This window comes from Sarcophilus harrisii, chromosome 1, assembly GCF_902635505.1.
Source record: "Sarcophilus harrisii chromosome 1, mSarHar1.11, whole genome shotgun sequence".
Lineage (NCBI taxonomy): Eukaryota > Metazoa > Chordata > Mammalia > Dasyuromorphia > Dasyuridae > Sarcophilus > Sarcophilus harrisii.
This window is the reverse complement of record NC_045426.1, coordinates 512,590,216-512,603,469: the sequence shown is the minus strand read 5'-3', so window position 1 is coordinate 512,603,469 and position 13,254 is coordinate 512,590,216. Positions and strand designations below refer to the sequence as shown.

Genomic DNA, 13,254 nt, shown 5'->3' with positions numbered 1-13,254 from the left:
GTTAGGGGAAAATTGTCAGTCTTTATTCTCAGTGAAGAAAGATCAGAGGTGGAAGGGAATCAGCGATAGCAGTGTGTGCAGCTGAGTCAAGAAGCTAGCTAGACCAGCAGCCACAAGACCAGCAGCTAGGAGTATGGAACCCAGGCCCAATCTCTCCCAGCTTCTCTTCTTCTCCCTCTCTGCCTCCACCCACCCAAATCGTCATTTCCTATACAACACATCAGGACTTGCACAGAGAGTGGGCAAGGACCATTCTTTATCCAATCATGTATATTAATAGAGTATAGCCCAATTATTATTTAGCCTCATGTACTTGGGACCTCAGTGCATCAACTCAAACCTCAGCCCATTATAATAGATGTGAACAGGTTCTGTAGACCAATTGCCAATAGTCAAAAAGCATAAATGATTCATAGAATATGGAATGGGTAGAATTTCAAACACTTCTACTACAATAGTAATTACAATACTTTAAACTAAACATTTTGATCTCTGATAAAGAATTTGAATGATTTCTCTGATGAAGACTGGCATTTAATTTTAATGAAACAATTCAGACTAATTCTAACATGTGAAGAGATTATTAATAAAAATGTAAATTTACTTTTACTTTAAATTAATATTAAAGTCATTAGACAATGAAAAAGTCATTGTAACACTAGCAGGATGTGAACAAACAATAACTCTCTTAGCATAGAGAATGGAGAATTCATTGATTAAGGATAAGATCAGGAAGCTCTTTTATGTTGTGATTGACCATTGTATTCTAAAATGCCTTAAAGATTTGTGAATTTTTTGGTGTGGATATTTTCTTGAACTTTACTTTACTTTACTTGAACTTTACTCGAAAATTACGCTCTGTGCTTTCTCAGACAGTCTCCATGAGTTGTAGTGGTTAAGATATTTCACCTTATAATCACTTGGGTGATCTAACTCTTCACACATCTAAGCTCTGCGCATTTCCAATGGTTTCTGCATCCAGTGGTGGAATATGAAATTTGCTTGCATATCTCTCAAGATCCAGGATCACCTTCAAACTACAAGGAAGAATTCCAGGAAAATTTTGATGGAAGCATCTAATTATACTTGAAGTAAAATAATATGTAAGAGAACAAAGGCTTCTGTACTTAATTTTGGAAAGAAGATTGTAAAAGTTTTTATTTTAAATGAGGAATAGATTTTTAAATGGATATGAACCATTGAAAATAAATTGTAATTCTTCAACTTTGCCTTTCAAACAGGATCTTAATCCTCTGTTTCAACATTTTGCAACAGAGTCAAGGGACCTCTGAAATATGCTTCTTCTTTTCCTTTATGTAAGTTTTCTCTATGCCTTATTATTAAATTTTGCCTATTTTCTAACAACTTCTTATATTTTTATAGTCCCCTGGTCAGCTTCTCAAGTTGCCTTTCCTTGTGACATAATCCAAGAAGCTCTGAAATTACCACTTCTTGATTAAGTCTTTCTGTACTAAGTAAAAGCATATGATTCCCCCATTTCCATTCTGGTCAAATGTTTTATGTCAAATATCATCTCAATAGCAATTGTTTCCCAATCATGTAAATTTTTCTGTATGCACAAATACAGATTGAACACTAGCTGGTGTTCATTGCATGAATGACCAAATAGTTGCTTAGTAAGTGTAGTTTTAATATCTTAGTTAAAATTTTAATTAGTAGCTTTAGTTAAGATATTCTTTGAATTTCAAAAAAGATACTCTTTGTTTTAATTAAACCTTTAATCCATGGTTTAAAACCTTGGAAAACAATTACAATATGCTTAAGATTTATGACTATGATTATCATGTAATGTTGTAGGTTATTCAACATCTTTGATGGTTGATTAGCTATGGAATGGTTATTTGGAGAGAGTGAGAGAGTACAGAGTACATGGATAGCTTGAGTATAGCTTTTTAAATCACAATTAGTTAGAGTGATATAAAGAAAATATTTTATGGCCAATTTGGGAGATAATATATATATATATATATATATATATATATATATATATGAATCACACAGACTGGAAAGTCAGGCACACAAATAAAAAGCATACCAGATTATTGAGATTTTAGATCAACTGGAGTAAATATGAATATCATATGCATTTAATAAAAGGTTAAAACAGGAAGATTCATAGAATGCAGTAGAGCTTGAAGGGGCCATAAGTATCCTAGACTAATTTGACATTTAATAAATTAAGAAATTGAAGCCCAGAAAAGTAATTTGCCCATGATTACACAGAGAATTAGAAACTATAGTTCCTTTGATATGTACTTCCCTCCAATTACATATACATATACATACACATATACAAATATACATACATAGCTTCCTATTGAGGAATTATAAGCATGTAATAACAGATTTATCAACATATCTATCATCCATCCATCTACCTAACCATTCATGTATCTATATATCTATATATCAATGTATCTATCTTTGTATGTATGTATGCATGTATGTGTCTAGACTTCTAACAAAACTCTACTTCACAGAGTTGATTTCAACAAACTTTATACATGTTGGAATAAATTATTCTTATCTGGACATTCCAATGGGAAAATCTTCATATGTTTGAGGTAGACATGCCATTAACTCACTGATTGGGTTTGAGGCTCATTGATTATCCTCAATATTGTGTCAATATGTTATCTGAGACTGTTTACCTGGGCATAAATCAGCATGCCATAATTTTTGGAGCCATAGGTGAGAATTGAGTATCAGGTAAATACCAAAAGTACATGAACAGTCCTAAAAGGACTCAGCAAGCCCTCACTCCAGATGTGTCAGTCCTCTTTGAACATCCCAATATAGAGCAGAGATAGAGACTTTATTGACCTGTAACAATTCTGGTAAAGAAACCCTTTGAAAGATGATGAAGTGAAATCTAGGTTCAAGACTGAAACAAACCAAGAGAGATTAGAAGTATTGTTTAAAATATTATTCTGAGGAGTCTGTCAGCTTTACCAGAATTAAATAGGAATCCATTTCATAAAAAAAAAAAAAAAAAAAAAAAAAAAAAAAAAAAAAGGTCACGAACCATGGCTTTAGGGGAATGAGGGTGGGCATAAGAGCTGGCTTAAAGTTTTGCAGATTTTTAATATTTTTAAAATATCTAGAAAATTAATGTCAAATTTATGCACTATATCCTGGGCCATTGCCAACTACCCTGATATTTGTCTTGCCACAGGACTTTGATGACTGAAAAAAAGAGTGAGGTAATTCTGCCCCACATAAATCTAATTCATGGGCAAATCAAGACATCATCTATAATATCAATGAGCCTCTTCAAAAATGAAGAATAAACAATAATATCTATATCTACTATTTTATCTGTTTATCAATGTATTTATATATCTTTATAGATATCTATTACTTTTGACTTTAATATGGATTTACACTTGAATGAAAGAATAAGCATTAATTAATCACTATTTTCCTGGCATGTTCAAAACTGAGAAGAGTTTTTGCCTTCAAGGAGTTTGTCTTAATAGACCAGAACAACATATGCTGGGGATTGTTGCTTCAAAATTGCATGCTTTTGAGTGGGATAGAAATTGGGGTCCAAGGGCAATTAATTGTTATATTTTAATAGTAATGGCAATGTTGATTTGGTTATTATTCTTAGAAATAGAGCAGAAAGCATTGGGAGTGAGTGTAGCAATATTTGCTTCTGCATAGCAAGAAGATGATCTGAGGGCAGCATGGTGGGTCTGAGTAGAACCCTATAATCTCCCTACAGAGAGGAAGGTAAGATAACACATATTTTCCAAATGCTTAGTATATTTCAAACAATGTGCTAAGTGTTTTATAAATATTATCTCATTTGACGTGGAATATAGGGCACAGGAGCTTGGAGACATAGGGATACATCTTTGCCTCAGCCTCTTTGGCATTTGTTGACCAGATTCTCAACTATGTCTTGAAGGACTCTTCCTCTCTCCCTGGAAGGATTTTCTCCCCCATTCCCTAATAAAAAGAAAAAATGTATGTGACAGTGGTTGCAAAATGCTGTCTTCACAATGAAGATTACAATTTTTTAATGATTTACGATCAAGTTCTTCATAGTGGCTAAATATATTCTTTTCCTACCAATAATAATTCACTTACCAAAAGATTACAAGTTTCTGGGAAATAAATTGCTCTAAAACTGTTTGTGCTGGTACCCTCAATAGAAATAGAGGATAGCTATAGGTATGTATCTTAAACCTTTTTAGTTTGGTAGTACCTAACAGACTTTCAATGTTGGCTTAACCTCTGAATGTCCAGACCTCAAAGACGCTGTTTAAACATATCATTTATTTGACAGAACCTATTTTTTTCCTTCAACTATAGATTTGTTTGAAGTTTGAGGAAAGTTAAGCCATTAATTTTAATTAAATATGTTAAATAACAAGATTATAAAATCATTTGCAAAACACTTTAAATCTTTTATATAAAGCTTACATTTGGCTCATGGGTATATTTGCTCCAAGATAAAATGTGAGAATCCCTTCTAGAAAGATACTTCATGTAAAAGTAGGCGGTAAAATATAACTATTTACTTTCTTCATTAAAAAAGAAATGCTTAAAATTCAAGAGATTAAAATCATGAGCCAGTAGCCCATAACTCATTCTTTTCATAGTTACTGTTAATTAATTAAAACTTTTAAATGTATTTGTGATACTGGAAAATGGATATTTCAACTTCATTTCACACAACTTTTTTCACACAACTCACTGATGGTGAGTTATATGTGCCTTTTTCACACAACTCACTTATGGTCCATCTTTCAAGTATGCAAGGACATATATTGGGCTCATCCTTGTGTTAGTAGTTATCTTTTTCTCTGAGAAGCATTATAATACATACAGGGAGTCTCTTCCACAGTGTAGGCAAAATTGAGTGAAAAACTCAGAAACTCTCTAGATATCCACCAGGCTCATAAAATCTATTTCTCAGGATTTCAGATTCACTTATATATAGGGAAAGAACTATAAAATAAAAGAGACTATTAAACTTTAACAGACAATATCAGGCGTATCTCGTATCTAGATAAGTACATCCTCTTGCTGCCAAAAAAGAGTAGCTACCTTAACTTGTTGGCGAAAGGAGAAGATAAAATGGTCCGAGGGAGAGTATTTCAATGCTCAGCCACATCTCCAGAGGAGAGTAAGGGTATAATGGAAGTAGAAGTTTCTTCTTTCTTAAAAGTCTATTGAGTGGGTTTTGAAGAAATTCTTTGCTTCCCCCTCCCCCATGCTGAGGGTAGAGGGAAATAGTACATGGAGACCAATCAGAAGTTTTTTTTTTTTTTTTTTTTTTTAATTGTACATACATTTAATCAAAAAGCCAACTCAGGACAAATGTGCCATGAGAGGCCATAGTTTCAGGAATAATTTATTTGGTCCCAGAAGAAGTCCAGTCCCAGGTATAATCCTAGAAAGAATGGACACTGTCTTTTATATAAAATACTGTATTTGTATTACTTCTCTCAATTCAATAAATGCTTATGGAATTGGATCTCAAATAGTTTTCATATAGGACAAATGGGGCAATTCTTGTAAACTATATATTCACTATAATTTAAGTTCTTTTAAAATAAGAACTATTTTCTTTTATTTTCTTTCTTTTCACCCCTTATCTTTATATCCCAACTACCTGGGAAGATAGCTTATGCATAGCTTGGACTTTTGTTTTAAGACTGAATTAAAGTTCTATGTGAATATAAAATATATATATATTTTCATTTTTTCCCACTTAAATAACTGCCCTTTAAAATGAACTTCAAGCAAACTTTTTTTTTTAACTTGTGAGCAAATTTTTCGCTTTTCATTATACCCAGATAAAGATTTTCCATGGGGCCTTCCCATTGACTCACACTGAATTTAAATTGGACTTCATATTTGATTCAACCCCACAGGGTAAAGAAAGAAATGCTGAAACGATTCAATAGTGCTAAAGACATAGCTTTTAGCATTAGCTGAATTACCATTAAAAACTGACCCCTATTTCCCATCTCCTTGTAGTTATTAAACCTAGATGGCTCTGACAATAAAAATAATGTAAATGAAATGTTATGAGGCTCATACCCAGTGTGATAGGACCATTATCTTCCAGTTTCTCCCTATCCTTTATTCCACTTTGCCTCTTAGATGCACTAGTGGTTTTACTTTATTTTGTACCTCCTCCACTCCAATTGCCCACTAGAAGCAACAAAGCTGTCTAGGGACTACATTAGTCCAGGGTGCTAAGTATGGCTGTGCTTTCCTTTACTTCCTGATTCCTGGTAACTTCTGGTCACATTGATATAGCTTCCTAGTCATAAAAAAGCACAATTCCATGGAATCTAGCCCTTCCAAAAGCAAAGAAAATGACCATATCCTGTCTCACAGACTAGAGCCAGGCAGCCTCATCTACCTAAATTCTATGTTACAATATCATTGCTGAATATCTTTTCTACTTTTTGGTTAAAAACCTCCTTTGATTAATTGTTAAGTAACCTATAGATCTCATTTCATTCTAATACTAAACCTAAACAGGACTGGGTGTTATAATCCCCTTACACTCAGTGAGGAAATTAGTTCCAGGATATGGGAAGTGCCTGTAAAAATGAATTAACTTAGTTAAGGCACTGGGGTGGAGTGAGGATGGGGAGGGAGTGTTACATAACACAATGAATTATTTATTTGTTAAAATCCTAGTGTCCTTGGAATTGCAGAACCTTCAAAAAGTGATAAATTTGTTTTTTGGGAGTAATTTGGACAGCAGAAACACTGAGCCAACCTAGATGTGACATTCAGTATTGATTATCTGCTTACATTGCTTTACATCTTTGGGTAAGTAGGAGAATCTGGATACTTTAAAAATGCATGCACATTATTTTTGTTCACTAAAGCCATTTTGTCACTCTTTTATTTCTTTTCCAATAAATATGTTGCCACATTATTTGAAAAGTAGTTTGTTAATAAATTAATTAAGTCTGGAGACATTTGTCACACATTTGACAAGTATACGAAAGTACAATTTACTAAAGGCCTGTTAGTCAAGGAGGTTAATTTGAAGAACCAAGATGTGTGATATATATACATGCATGTGCATGAGTCTCTTTGTGTGTGTGTGTGTGTGTGTGTGTGTGTGTAATTATTATTTTTTATCAGACATTCAGAACTTCTCTTTTTCCTTCTCTGTCCTTTCCTCTCAAAACTGGAGCAATGATGAAGAGATTTTTGGATTTTGTCAAGATTCTCCTGTTTGTCCTAAGATTTTAATTCTTTCTTCTTTATCACATATGGGATAGCATCCTTCTTTGCTGTGTCCTTTGAGGTCTCAATAGTATGGAGTTTGAAATAGATCTGATCTGGAGAACTGTCCAGAAAAAGTACTGTCCAGAGAATTATGTTCTTTGTGGTACTAGAAAAAAATAAATTGTTACATCTCGGAAAAAAATTTAACAAGATGCTGAATGAGATGGGGTGAGATCTTTCAAGACAGTTGTGAAAATCGAGTAAGGCTTCATCTACCCCAGAGTTGGTATTTGCCTTAGTACTATTTAAAATGTAAAACCTGTCCCAAAAGATTCTTTCCATTGCTTGCTCCAATAGGAGAGAGTTCTGCTTCTCATAAGAATGTACAATAAACTTTTGCTTTGCTCCTAGAGATTTCTCCAGCTTTTTATTAAATGGTGACCACTCACCATTATGAGCCACACAATGCTTTAGGGTGAAACTAGAGCAAATGACTGCCAGGTGGGTAGCAGAAACTGCCTTTGGGAATTAGGACTGACTGACAGGAATGACTATAACTAAAGCCCAACAGAGACTTTTTGGCAAACATTTGGTTTGAACATCATAGAAAGTTGGGGTAGCTGGGCTAAGAGATTTCCATTCACCAAGTAGCTGTTAAGTTCTCTATACCTGTCTGTTAGAGACTGGGATATAAGTATGGGAGTCAGAGTTAAAAAAAAAAAAAAAACAGGGAGATCCAGAGCAGTTTGCCAAAATTTTAAATTATTGGTGAGAAGGAACCACAGTCTAATTTTGCTCCAAGCTTTTCTCCTGTTTTATCTCCTGGTTCAAAAGATGTGCCTTTTACACCAGCACTGATTCCTTTGTTCCCTCTCCATGAACTGGAGGAACAGTAGATAATTTTTAAGATTATAGGGACCTTACTGAACATCATATGCAATTCCTTCATTTTATATATAAGGAAACCAAGGCTCTGAGAGACTAATTGACTTCTTTAGAGTCCTGTAGATAGTCTCTCAGGTAGGATTTCAATCCTTAAAGGTCAATATATATAGTCAAGTGCGCCATCCATGTATATTCACAGAGATCTGTTTCTTTTTTTGTCCATTATTTTAAATAAGTAGAATGGTCACCAAATGCTGATTGCCTGAGTTTTATCAATGTGCTAATTGGTTGACAGTTATAGCAATTCCTCAGTAGTGTGGTGGGGATAGACAAATAATCTATATTTAATTTTTTTGAATTTTAGTATTTCAGAACAATTTTTTTAATATTTCCTAGAATAAATTTAGGACCTGGCTGGCAACATTCTGAAGAGGCTTCACCAATGCCAACCCCAATGAGAATAGATGTAAAGAGAATCTTTGGACCATGTCAAATCTTGAAGGAACAACATCAGAACCAGTGGCTGCAGTGAGTTTCTGTACTGGGCTGAGGTTTGAGTTGATGCACTGAGGTCCCAAGTACGTGAGGCTAAATAGTAATTGGGCTAAACTCTATTAATATACATGATTGGATAAAGAATGGTCCCTGCCCACTCTCTGTGCAAGTCCTGATGTGTTGTATAGGAAATGACGATTTTGGTGAGTGGAGACAGAGAGACAGGAAGAGAAGCTGGGAGAGATTGGCCTGGGTTCCATGCTAGCAGCTGCTGGTCTTGTGGCTTCTAGTCTAGCTAGCTTCTTGATTCAGCTACACACATTGCTATTGCCCATTCTCTTCCACCTCTGATCTTTCTTCACTGAGAATAAAGACTGACAATTTTCCCCTAACCTGAATTCCTGACTCCGGCTGATTTTAAAATACCCGGTCTTCACAAGTTTCCACCTGATGGTTCAAATTTTAAGCCACATTCCTTTTCAAATTAATTCCTTTGTTCCCTCTCTATGAACTGGAGGAACACTAGGCAATTTTTAAGATTATAGGGACCTTACTGAACATCATATGCAGTTCCTTCATTTTATATATAAGGAAATTAATGCTTCAAAGCACCATCATGTCTGTTTATGGCTTATGGAAAATAGGACACAATCTGTTCTAGGTTGTTGCTTCTACTGCAGCATTCAAGCCTCCTGAAATCCCCACCAAGTGCATTACAATCTACCTGCATCCTACCACTTACAAGCTATGTAACCTGGAAAGGACTCTAATCCTCTCATGCTTTCTAAGTCAAATGGAATGAAATCAAAAGACCATTAAGAAACAAGGTAAGACAAAACTGATGATTTAGCTAAAATTAAGGGTGTAGCTTTCTCTCTATTTCCTTCTTATTTTAAAAAGAATTTCATGCTACAAAGTAACATTTGCAAAATTAACCAGACCCTGCAGTACAGCATATCATGAATATCTCATCACAGCCTTATTATCTAGACTTAGAAGTATGTTCATATTTAGCAAGGCTAGATGGTAGGGTTTTTTTCTCTCTTTCTTTTTGGCTGCTTTATTTGAAAATGTTAGACATCCTTTTATAAAATTTCCAAATAAGCATCAAATTTATAGTCACATCGAAAAATTGTCATACCAAGAAATAATTTGCATAATTAATAGTAATATCCATAACGATCTAACATTAAAAACTACATCTATTGTTCTCACTATGAGATTCTTGATGTAAGAAAAAACCAGAGTTGAAGCCATCTTTTTCCATGACCTGATCAGAAATCACTATGTCTCATGAATTTAGCTTTTTGGTAATACCATACTTCATTTAGTCAAACAAATCCTTGAATATAAAACATGGCCAATTAATAAGGCCAAACACTAAACTTTTCCAGCCTGGTAGAACCTGATAGTCATGAACTTAATGCTAGCGTTTGCAAACTCCTATGCTATCATGAGATAGGTACTAATCCCAAATTCACCTAGTTAATTCATATGCAATAAATGTCAAGGGAAAGGTAATGAATGATAGTCAAAAGCAGCAAAAACTACTAATATTTAAATAAAATGCATCAAAAGAAAGATAAATTGGAAGGGAAAAACTCAAGCAAAGATCATGAACTTAAATGACAACTTATACAAAAGATAGTTTAAAAATAATAACTTTCATTATTCCAAGAAAACATAGGAAAGATAATTTAAGTCCTCATCATTTCTCAGTGTACTTTAGAATAACCTAATTGTTCCTTTTGCTTCCACTGACGTTCCTTTTAAAACAGCCTTTTTCACAGCTGCCAGATTGATATTTTTAAAGCAGAGGCTTGACTTTTTTACTCCCTGATGGAAGAGGTTCCTTAAATGAAAATTCCACAGCTTGATGTTGAAAACCTTCCTAGTTTGGCTTTAGTCTAACCTTCCAGATATAATTCGTATTACTTTCCTTTATATTGTTTATTCCAGGCAAACTGTCTTATTTGCTATTCCATTAAAAAAAGATATTCCTTTTCTTGCCTGTGCTCTGTCATTCTTCCATGCCTTGAATTCATTTTATCCTCATCTCTTAAACTTGGAATTCTTAGCATTCTTCAAGGCTCTGAAAAGAAGACAACTATTACAGGTTATCTATTCTGGTCCCCAGGATTGTTGACATTTGATACTTGCTCCAACCACATATAACTTTGTTTTTATATATTTATTTATTTATAGTCCTTTCTTCACCCTACATCTAGTAGATATAGGTTCTGGAATATTTAAAAAAAAAATTGTACCCACAATTCCTAACTCAGGGCCTTATTCAGTCAACACTTAATAAATACTTATTGAATTGAACTGAAATATCATTAGTATGATTAGATGACAACTATTGACTGAATTGTTTGTACATTTGAAATATAAACATACACATTAGAAAATGCATCCCAGAAATTTAAGGTTCATTAACATATTAAATGAAAACCTTAAAATTATTTTTATAAAGAGAAACATTTCAATAAATTATTCCTAATCATGCTTTAGCTGTCTACATGATGAAAAACAAACATTTGGGCTAAAAATCATCTTTCAATACAGCAGAAAATATTTATTAAATAAAATTTTTAATGAAATATTCTTCCAAGTGCATCCCATTTTTTTCATTAAGATTATTTCTTCTCAAATATGTCACTGTATAGATAGAGACTCAATAAATTATTGAATTAATGTTGAAAGTTTTTTCCCCCTTCTCTCTCTTTTTAGAGTCAATCTCCCAAAGCAGCTTTTTAGATAGATTCAGGCCGTAAAAATACTTTCAGTAGGTTTGCCAGTTTCATAACTATAAACAGTAGGTGGTAGAGAGTATCATTGGTCTAAAGAACAGTGTTGTGGGTCATCTTTTCAATTTTTATTAAATTTCTTTCTGACCTACAGTCTTGCTTCTTTTAGGAACAATCTAATTTCTTTTAGGTCTTGAAAATCCATACTGGTGTGTATCCAACTAACGCCAGAAGCAAAGACATTTAAAAAACAAAATACAATCTCAGAGCATTCTTATTGAAATATGTAACATTTACCTTTTTTCAATAATTTATTATTTACTTTCTATCAGAAAAAAATGAGGCAAATAGCACATAAAGTTCATTATTGTTTGTTATTTTGTGTCTCAAAATGAGAAAGCGTATAAAATGCCAATTTGCATTTCTGTCTTTAGTTGATACTGGCATCCCAACAAAGCATTTCTGGCTGTTGTGACTTTATGTGGAATGTGGCTTTTGCTTAAATGAAAGCTGCATATAAAAAGATCTGTACAGAGCACCTAGATTTCTTTGGATTGACTGATACCAGAATGTGAGGGTGCTCAAAGTGGTGAGCAGCTCTACAGGGTCATAATTTCTGTCAGTGAGAAGCACTCTGCCTACTCTATCAGTGGCTTATGCTTTCAAAACTTAATGGATACAGTGCTTCTTCCTCCTTTGGTGTCCTTGGTTTCTGAAAATGGCACTATGGCTTCTGACCATACTGCTGTCCAGAACTGTTGACCTATGATGATAGACAAAGGTTTATGTTGATCATAGATCTTTTCTGCAGATCAAAATTCTTTTTTCTATTTAAAGCCAAAGGGACTAATTTTCCTGATTACTTTCTCCTCTCTTGTTCTCTTTTTCCTTAATTGCCTTGCATTTATATGTACATATTTTGTAGATATTTATTTTGAATTAATGTATAGGGGTACTCCTTATCTACCCCAATAAAATATAAGCTCTTTTAGGGCAAAGATTGTTTCATTTATATCTTTGCAACTTAAGGATCTAACAAAATGACTGAAAAGTACTAGATTCTTAATAATTGTTTATTGATTGTCTCTCTAAATCAAATAATCCAAAACAGAGTGTCTAATGCAATATTCCTGCACAACTATTTTTGTTTTTTGGGGAGAAAGATAAGTAGGGAAGGAAAGAAGAAAGGAAAGAAAGAAGGAAGGAAGGAAAGAAGGAAGGAAGGAAGGAAGGAAGGAAGGAAGGAAGGAAGGAAGGAAGGAAGAAAGGAAGAAAACTATTTTTCTTATTATTATCATTAATATAATTGTGACTATATGCCATGCATTATGCTAAGTGCTTCTCAAATATTATCTCATTTGATTTTCACCACAACTCTGAGAAGTAGGTGCTATTATCATCTCCATTTTGTTTTTGTGGTTAAGTTATTTTTGATCATACCCGACTATTTATCACCCCATTTGGGATCATAAGATATTTTTGCCTTCTTTTGATGAACCAATCCCTATAGGGCTTTGAGTTCATAAAAGGATTCCCTATCCTCTCTTGGGAAATCCTCCAAACTTTCAACCTGGCTCCTCTGCCAAATCTCTGTGCTCCTTGGCTCAAAAGGAGTTAAATTTTAAGAAAAACAGAGAGTCTTTAAGATGAGTACACAAATGTATATTCTAAAAAGTCAGCAGGAATGGATATATTGTCTCCTATCTTCCTTTCTTTGATTTTTTTCCTCCATCACCAATTATATCCCTCTTCCTTCCTTCCCAACCCCCCACTGTTATGCTCCTTTATCCCATGCTGCAAGATAATACTTGGGAGTGACCACAAAGAAAAAAGGTTCCTTGGGTAACAAGATGAATTTGTTGAGTAAATACTCCCAGCCCTTAAGCTATAC

At 33.8% G+C, this 13,254-nt stretch overlaps 1 long non-coding RNA gene across 1 annotated transcript; it reads left to right on the top strand.

Moving 5' to 3' along the window:
* Positions 1-302: 302 nt before the first annotated feature.
* LOC116420617 lies at positions 303-12,624 on the top strand. Its single transcript, XR_004230988.1, has 4 exons — positions 303-1,316; positions 6,691-6,825; positions 8,515-8,646; positions 9,275-12,624. It is a non-coding gene; the product is annotated as an uncharacterized LOC116420617 (long non-coding RNA).
* The last annotated feature ends 630 nt before the right edge of the window (positions 12,625-13,254 follow it).